The sequence below is a fragment of the Pongo pygmaeus genome, chromosome 4 (assembly GCF_028885625.2).
Source record: "Pongo pygmaeus isolate AG05252 chromosome 4, NHGRI_mPonPyg2-v2.0_pri, whole genome shotgun sequence".
NCBI classification, from domain to species: domain Eukaryota; kingdom Metazoa; phylum Chordata; class Mammalia; order Primates; family Hominidae; genus Pongo; species Pongo pygmaeus.
The window spans coordinates 10,264,325-10,273,892 of record NC_072377.2 but is presented as its reverse complement, the minus strand read 5'-3'; positions in this window follow the sequence as shown (position 1 = coordinate 10,273,892).

The window sequence follows — 9,568 nt, the reverse complement described above, 5'->3', positions numbered from 1 at the left end:
TGTACCCTCCAGATGGCTGGAACAGATACTTGCAGACATCAGCATTCTTATTTTTTTATGAGATTTTCTTTTTCTTCATAATGGGAGGTGTATGTTTTGTTTTATCTTATTTTTCCCCCCAACAATTGGGATAAATTCTGGATAGAGTTGCCTCCCAGGTGTAGATACTGTGTGTGGGTTATTCAATGAGACAGCTATTCATTAAGCACCTTAAGAACAGAGCCATGCCTTGTTGTAGGCACTGGGGATACAAAGGTGGGTAAGTTTGCTTTAGCTAGGGTAGCACCAGTTGCTATAATAAAGAGAGTTCAAAACAGAGACACTGAATAATACATCAGAGTTTGTAATGGTTCTCAGGAGAGCCCTTCAGGTTCATGAGTGGCTCTGCTCCATGTGGTCACTCAGGGACTTTGGATGACAATGGCTTTGCAGTTGTTGCTTTCAAGGTCACCCTAGATATTGGCACTCCAGTCAGCAGGAAAGGGAGAAAGAATGTTGGAGGTGAGCCACTTGCAAGGTTTCAGGAACCCAACCTGGAGGAGGTACTCATCCCTTCTGCTCTCATTCCTTCCTTCCAGAAAGTTCCTGTCTGTTTTCTGAGGATATGCGTGGTTTAATGGAAAAGACCAGCATGTGAACAACAGGCAGAGGAGAAACTGGTTTTAAGCAATAGTTTTTCTACCTCACATCCTGCACTTCACAATTGCCACTGGACCCAATCCTAAAGACTTCTAAAAGAGAAAAAACTCAAAGATGGAATGCCCCCTGTTATTTAGAACAAAGCTATGTTTAAAAGTGTTACTTCCCTCATATCTGTTTCTAGTAAGTTAATTCTTGTTATTAGTGATGTTAAATTTGATTTACCTTCTTGAAGTTCCTGGTCATTCTTAGCCTTTATTCTTTGGAAAAAGGCAAAAACAAATCCAAAAGAAGAATTATAATGTTCCAGGTTCATGTTCCCAACTCCTTCTTCCTAATTAATGATCACAACAAACTTGTAAAGTGTTATTAGTATCTTCATTTTATGAATGAGGACATTGAGGCTCAGAGAACTTAGAGACCTTCATTAAGATTGTGCATCAGCTATTCACAATAGCAAAGACATGGAATCAACCTAAATGCCCTTCAGTGGTAGACTGGATAAAGAAAATGTGGTACATACACACCATGGAATACTATGCAGCCATAAAAAAGAATGAGATCATGTCTTTTGTGGGAACATGGATAGAGCTGGAGGCCATTATCCTTAGCAAAGTAATTCAGGAACAGAAAACCAAATACCACATGTTCTCACTTATAAGTGGGAGCTAAATGATGAGAACATGTGGACGCATAGAGAGGAACAACACACACTGGGGCCTTTCATAGGGTGGAGGGTAGGAGGAGGGAGAGGATCAGGACAAATAACTAACGGATACCAGGCTTAATACCTGGGTGATAAAATAATCTGTACAACAAACCCCCATGACACAAGTTTACCTATATAACAAACCTGCATATGTACACCTGAATTTAAAATGAAATAAAAAAAAAGATTGTGTATCAGGCTGAGCAAGGTGGCTCATCCCTTTAATCCCAGCACTTTGAGAGGCCAAGTGGGCAGATTGCTTGAGCCCAGGAGTTTGAGACCAGCCTGAACAATATGGTAAGACATTTCTATTTCTACAAAAAAAGAAAAAAATTAGCCAAGCATGGTTGTATGCTCCTGTGGTCCCATCTACATGGGAGGCTGAGATGGGAGGATGGCTTGAGCTCAGGAGGTTGAGAAGCACTGAGCTGTGATTATGCCACTGCACTCCACCCTGGGTGACAGATTGAGACCCTGTCTTAAGAACAACAAAAAAGATTATGCATCAATCATAGTGTAGCAAGACAATATAAAAAGATCTAAATCACACATGCAGCACATCTATGGCATAGTATATTTGTAGAAAAAGATGAGATTCAGGAATAATGGAAAAGCATGAGTTTGGGCTGGAGAGTGACTAGATGCAGATGGCTCCATTGGATGGAGCAGCTCCCATGTAGCTGGGTCCATGGGTGCACGCTGCCATGCTGGACTATTTTTTAAAAATTATTTTGTAGGGATGGGGTCTTGCTATGTTGCACAAGCTGGCCTCAAACTCCTGGGCTCAAGTGATCCTCCCATCTCAGACTTCCAAAGTGCTGGGATTACAGGCATGAGCGACTGTGCCCGGCCTGATGCACAATCTTTTTTTTTTTTTTTTGAGACAGAATCTCGCTCTGTCACCAGGCTGGAGTGTAGTAGTGTGATCTCGGCTCACTGCAACCTCTGAATCCCGGGTTCAGGCGATTCTCTGCCCTCAGCCTCCCTAGTAGCTAGGATTACAGGCATGCACCACCACACCCAGCTAATTTTTGTATGTTTAGTAGAGACAGGGTTTCACCATGTTGGCCAGGATGGTCTCTATCTCCTGATCTCGTGACCTGCCCGCCTTGGCCTCCCAAAGTGCTGGGATTACAGGTGTGAGCCACTGCACCCGGACGATGCAAAATCTTATTTAGGGCCACAGTAGTTGCTGTAACAAGTAAAGCTCTAAATTTCAGCACCTAATACATAGACATTTGTTGTCATGCGATAGCCCCATCTGGGTGCTCCTAGTTGCTGGGTGGCTTTTGTTCCCAGGCTCCTTTTCCATGTGGACCTTGCAGCATCCAGTTGGCGTTTTTTTGACTTCCAAATATTAGCCTTCTATTTTCGTTTAGCTTTTTTATCCCCCCCAGTAAAACTGCATTTCCTGACACGATCTGCTTTTTGCATTCCTCCCTTCTCACTGCTCACGTTGACAGTTGCTACTGTAGGTGTGGTGACAGATGTCTGGCTTAAACAGGATCCCATGGAGAATGGACGCTTCTTAGCAGTTTCGAGTTACTGCTCGGGCTATTAACAGCTCCTTAAGTGGATTCACCAAGACTCAGCTCTCAAGTCACCCCTGGCCTTTGCGGGCTTGTCTGCCAGAGCTAGTGATGTTTCTTGTGCTTCCTAAAGCTCTCTGAACCTTGTTCCACATTTAGCTGCTGGTCGTGAAGATCCTAGAGTGGTTAGGAAAAGAAAAACGTTCTACCTTTTCTAGGATCAAGACTTTGAAAGGAAATGTCTACAGCTTATCATCATTGATTCTTTCTTAGTGAGCCCCTTTGGGGCCCAAGATGGGAGATCTCAAATTTAAAAGCCACGAAGGAGCAGTGAACAAGTACATGTGAGGTTAAAGGTAACTCTATCAAGCAGTGAGGGATTCCCAGTGAACTAGCGACATGCCAGAACAGAATCGTTGAAATATATAATTCTTCCTGGGTATTCACGACGTTTGCTGAATGAGGAGGCTGCGACTGAGCTGTCTATAGCACTGGGGGGATGCTGGGACAAACACTGGCCCTGGCACATCTAACTCACTCTCCCCACTGGCTGCGGAAAGGCAGAAGTCAGGGTGCCAGGGCCACACTTTTCTTAAAATTGACAATTGGAATATGGGGATGGATGCAGGGGTTTTGACTCCACCTGGCTTAGTCTTTTAGTGTACCCTAAGACTAATGAGAGGCGGGCTGCCTTCTACCTAGGGAAAGCGTGGCCAGCCGACGTGCCTTGCTGGGGCTTTGGTGTGGATTAGGCCTAATGGGAAGACTTACCTCCCTGGGGCTTCCAAAAGTTGAACCCCTGGGTGGCTGATGAGATGTGAACAAAAGACATTTGATTACATGGATGTGTGTGGGAAGCAATGCTTAGCCTCTTAGCTTTGTTTCTAGTTGTTCTATGGAAAGGCGTTTTAAATCACGGTAATTTTTGAATTTCCTTGATTCTAAACTAGTACACTGATTGTAAAATGCATTATCAATTTAATAAGAGTATTTTTGGCGGGGAAACAAAGAAATACTACCATATAATAAATACAACTTGACTGCAAAGCATGCTACAAATGTTAGAAATGATAAAATGTGGTGAAATGGTAAAATGTTTTAGCTCAAGGAAATATGTTAGAAAAGAAGATTTTTCTGCTCTAGACTAGAGCGAGGCCACCTCCTTGGTTTGCTGGCGAAGCTTTTTTTTTTTTTTTTTGCAGGTTAGTTATCCCTTTTTTGGCAGTGGTTTTGGGTCTGCAATTACAGGAGCGGGCAGAAGCCAGCAGCTCCAGCAGCAAGGTTCATGCGGGTGATTTGTGGCTGTAATTTCTCACTGTTGTCTGTTCTGCCGCCCACCTCGCTAGCACTGAAACCCATTGGTGAGCTACAGGACCCCTAGGGAGTGAATTTGCAGGAAGATAAATTCCCCTGTTCCTGACTACATTTTAATGCTATTGTGGAAACTGAATAGAATACAGATCACTCCCAAATTGAGTTCTGCATACCTGCGCTGCTAAGTAGAAAATTGCATATCAAATAATGGTTCCTAGACTCGACTTGGCTGTGTCTAGACACAAAACTTGCTTACAGTTTTCAATGTTCTCTGTCACACAGGCACATAAAACCCCTTTGCCCTCATTATCTCGGGATCTCAGACATTTTATTTTTGGGGACATTTTCACTGCCAACAGCTAACTCCTATCTTTATCCTACCCTCAGTGTTCTTGAAGATGATGTTACGGCAGTCAGATGCTGTTATGGCAGCCGGCACCCCAAGTTGGAACTGTGTAGACATGGGCACTGGGTCTTATTGTTGTAATAAGTTTTTTGTTTTAGTACCAGCACACAGTATGTGCTCAGTAAATGTATGTTAAATACATGAGTACAGGGAGAACTGGCTGGCATAAGAACCTCTAAAGCATCCTTCTTACGCGGTCTTATTCCTGCGAGGGATCCCACTGCCCCTCTCCTTATGTGCAAGACATGTAGTTAATATGTTAATGAGTGTCTGATTGGTGTTTTAAGTATTATTTTCTTTGTGACATTGTTACTGGAAAGGGGTCCTAATCCAGACCCTAAGAGAGGGTTCTTGGATCTTGCTCAAGAAAGAATTCGTGGTGAGTCCATAAAGTGAAAGCAAGTTTTTTAAGAAAGTAGAGGAATGAAAGAATGGCTACTCCATACTCCATAGACTACTCCCTCAGGGCTGCTGGTTGCCCATTTTTATGGTTGTTTCTTGATAATATGCTAAACAAGGGAGGATTATTCATGAGTTTACAGAGATAGGGGTGGGTAGTTCCTGGAACTGAGGGTTCCTCCCCTTTTTAGACCAATATGGGGTAACTTCCTGATGATGCCATGGCATCTGTAAACTGTCATGGCACTGGTGGGAGTGTCTTTTAGCATGCTAATGCATTGTAACTAGCATGTAATGAGCAGTGAGGACGACCAGAGGTCACTTTTGTCACCATCTTGGTTTTGGTGGTATTTGGCTGACTTCTTTACCGCAACCTGTTTTATCAGCAAGGTCTTCATGACCTGCATCTTGTGCTGACTTCCTATCTCATCCTGTGACTATGAATGCCTTAACCTCCTGGGAATGCAGTCCAGTAGATCTCAGCCTTGTCTTACCCAGCCAGTATTCAAGATGGAGTCGCTTTGGTTCGAACACCTCTGACAACATCACTCCTCCTTAGGCCTTTTGTTTCTGTTTCCACTAAACACCGGTAAGTGCTGTGGGCCAGAGGAACCTGGAGAAGGTGGGTGTGCCATTGTAGCAGTCGTGGCTCAGTTGAGGCTCCAGGCAGCTGCATAATGCAACAAAGCAAGAAGGGAGCTGCCAATCACCAAGTGAAAATACATGGACGTTAGTGTTCAGTCCGGGATCAGTGCCAAGATCTTGGGAGAATGGGTGGCTCCAGGCGTGGGATTATTTGGGGTCATCAGAAAGACCAGAGATGATTCTCTCAGAAATCTAACAGGATTTAGACATCAGTTTTCACCATTAGTGCTTTGCTCCTTTGAGCCTGAAATTTTATTTTCAAGAGTCTTAAGTAAAATAAAACTCCAGAAAGCTAACTTTGAAATTTCCAATTCTTTAGGACAGAGAACATGTGTAGGAGAAGATAAATGAATGTCAAAAAAATTAAGAACCAAAATCCAACTTTTGTTCTGAGATGGAGTTTTTGTTTTTATTTTACTTTAAGTTCTGGGATGCATGTGCAGAATGTGCAGGTTTGTTACATAGGTATACATGTGCCGTGGTGGTTTGCTGCACCTATCAACCCGTCATCTAGGTTTTAAGCCCTGCATGCATTAGGTATTTGTCCTAATGCTCTCCCTCCCCTTCCCCCAACCCCCAACAGGCCCTCGTGTGTTATGTTCCCCTCCCTGTGTCCATGTGTTCTGTTCTGAGATGGATTTGCCAAGATGAATCTTTGCTTGTGTTCTAAGACCTGGTGAAATCTCCCCTGGGCAATGGCCTGGGGTGGGCCCTGAGCTGTTTGATTGGCAGGTGACAGAGCCCTGAATAAAAGGCTTCATTCTTTGATTTTCTTTTTGGATCTCATAGTTTAGTGAGGCAATTCTCACTGCTTCCTCTAGGGGTGATTCTCCCTGGGGGGTGCTACATTACGGAATTTGGAGGAGCAGTTTTGATTGTGACAAAGACTTGGGGGCTCTGCTTGCATTTAGTAGGCATGGCCCAGGATCACTCTATATCCTGAATTCATGGGGCAGTATTGCCCATTGAATAATTTTTTAAGTGTACTGTGGGACTTTCATGTGGGTAAAAACCCTGTATTTCAATAGTTGTGATGTACCCTAAATTTTCCAGGAAAGAAACCATTGTGTAAATCCTTTTGCTTGGAACTTCAGTGGAGTTGGAAAGTCACCTGAGGTGGTTAACTTACCAGTGGAGCCCAGCTCTGTCCGTCTGCCTCTGTGGGTGTCATGTTCTTGAAGATTCTAAGGACAGCAGCAAGCATCTGACTCCCGCATTACAACCTCCAGTGCTGGCTTTTCTGAGCATTTCTGTGCTAAATGTGTATAATGTACATTTCTATGCACATTATACTATAAATTTCTTTATATGTTTTTATTTCAGTTGGGGTATTGTGTTGATTATTTCTAAAATCATATTTGTGTTAGAATTTATCTATTTATATTGCTATTGTTTGAAAGTATTCCCCAAAGTTTATGTGTTGTCAACCCCCAGTGCAACAGTTTTGGGAGGTAGGTTGTCATAAGAGTTGATTAAGTCATAAGGACTGCTTTCGTGACTGGATTAATGTTGTTATTGCAGGAGTGGGTTAGTTATCATAAGAGTGACTTCGTTACAAAACCTTTGGCCCCCTCTTGATCTTTTGCTCTCAGTACTTCTTGCCCTTTCACCTCTGCCATGGGATGATGCTGCGCAAAAGTCCTCATCAGATGCCATGCTCTTGGACTCCTGGCCTGCAGAACCACGAGCCAAATAAATTTCTGTTCATTATAAATTACCCAGTCTGTATTTTTCTGTTATAGCCACAGAAAATGAGCCAAGAAAGAAAATTGGCACTGAGAAGTAGATCTGCTGCTATAATAAATACCTGAAAATGTGGACGCACCTTTGGAACTGGGTAATGGCTAGAGGCTGGGAAAATGTGGAGGAGCAGGCAAGCAAAAGCCTATATTGCTGTGAACAGAGCATTAAGCATGATTCTGGAGAGACCTGTAGAGAAAGTCTGAAGCTTCTTAGAGATTACTTAAGTGGTCTTAATCAAAATACTGGTAGAAATATGAACATTTCTGATATGGTAAAAGCTATTCTGACGAGATCTCAGATGGAAATGAGAAACAAAGTAATGGAAACTGGAGTAAAGGCCATCTTTGTTATAAATTCACAAGGAACTGTTATAAATTCATGGCTGAATCATGTCCACAACTGAGGGCTTTATGGGAGGTGGAACTGAAGAACAATGAACCTGGATATCTGGTGGAAGAAATTTCTAAGCAAAATACTGGAGGAACTGCATAGCTACTTTTAACCACATATAGTAAAATGTGAATGAAGAGAAAGGATTTAAAGATGGCATTTATAATTAAAAGGGAAGCAGAACAAAATATATGGGAAATGAGCAGCCTTGCTCATGTAAAGAGTGAAAAGGCATGTTTAGGAGAGTAAACTAAGAGTGTGGCCAAGAGACTGTTTGCTAAAGAGATTAGCATGGCTAGAAGGGAGCCAGGTGCCATTCATCAAGACAATGGGGAAAAGACATCAAAGGCATTTGATGGGCTCACCAGGTTGCCCCTCCCATCACAGGCCCAGAACAGGGCCTTCCAGAGAAGATTTCCAGGAAGGTTGCCCATGGGACTTTAACTGCCCAGAGATGCTTGGGACTCTGCTCCCTGCATTCAGGCACAGCACTCCTCAGCTGTCCCAGCCGTGGCTCAGATGGGTCTGGGTATGGCTTGTGCCACCACTCCAGAGGGCTCAAGCAGTAAGTCTTGATGACATCTATGTGGTGTTAACTCTGCAGATGTACAGAATGCAAAACCTATGGGGTCTGTACATTTCAAAGGATGTATTTGACAGCTCGAGGCCCCAGGCTGAAACTTTTCACAGGTGTGGAGACAACACAGACAGCCCCTACTAGGGCAATGCTGAGCCAAAATGTGGGGTCCAAGCTGCCACATTGCCTAGTTGACCTATGGGAGTAAGGCATCTCAGAGATCACAGAACTGTGGGGCCACCCACATGCAACTCCAGTTTGGGAAAGCTGGAAGCATGAGACTCCAACCCATGAAAGTGGCCGGGTGGGCTGAGCCCAGCAAAATTATAGGGGCAGGGCTGCCTGTGGACTTATAGGTCCAGCCCCTGTCCCAGTGTGCCCAGAATGTGGGACATGGAGTCAGGGAGGATTATTATTAGCTTTAAGACTTGATGTTTTCCCTGTTGAGTCTTGGATTTACCTGGGACCAATCACATCTTTCTTCTTGCCTATTTCTCCCTTTTGGAATGGGAATGTCTGTCCTATGCCTGTCTCACCACTGTATTTTGGAAGCACACTGTTTATTAATTTTACAGGCTCGCAGATTGCAGAGGAATTTTCCTGGGGATGAATTGTGCCTTGAGTTTTACCCATATCTGATTCAGATAAGACAGAACTTTGGACTTTTGAGTTGGTGCTGGAATGAGTTAAGACTTTTGGGGCTATTGGAATGAAATACATGTATTTTGCATTATGAAAAGGACATGAATTTTGGAAACCAGGGGCAGAATGCTATGGTTTTAATGTGTCCCCCAAAATTGATGTGTTGGAAATCCCCAGTGCAAACGTGTTTAGAAGTTGGAGCATAATCGGAGGTGATTAGGTCACGAGGGCTCTGCCCTCAGGAATGGATTCATGTCATTATTCTGGGAGTGGGTGGCTGTTGAGAGAGTGGCTTTATTAAAAAAGTAAGTTTGACCCCCTCTCCCTCTCCTGCTGTCACATGCTGTCTTGCACTTCCACCTTCTGCCACGGGATGATGCCCTCACCAGATGTTGGCACCTTGATGTTGGACTTCCCAGTCACCAGAACTGTGAGAAATAATTTCTTTTCTTTACTAATTACCTATGGTATTTCGTTATAGTAACACAAAACAGGTTAATATCTATATCTATCTGTAGCTATCTATATTTAAAACTTCTTAACCATTTTTAAGCATACAGTTCAGTACTGTCAAT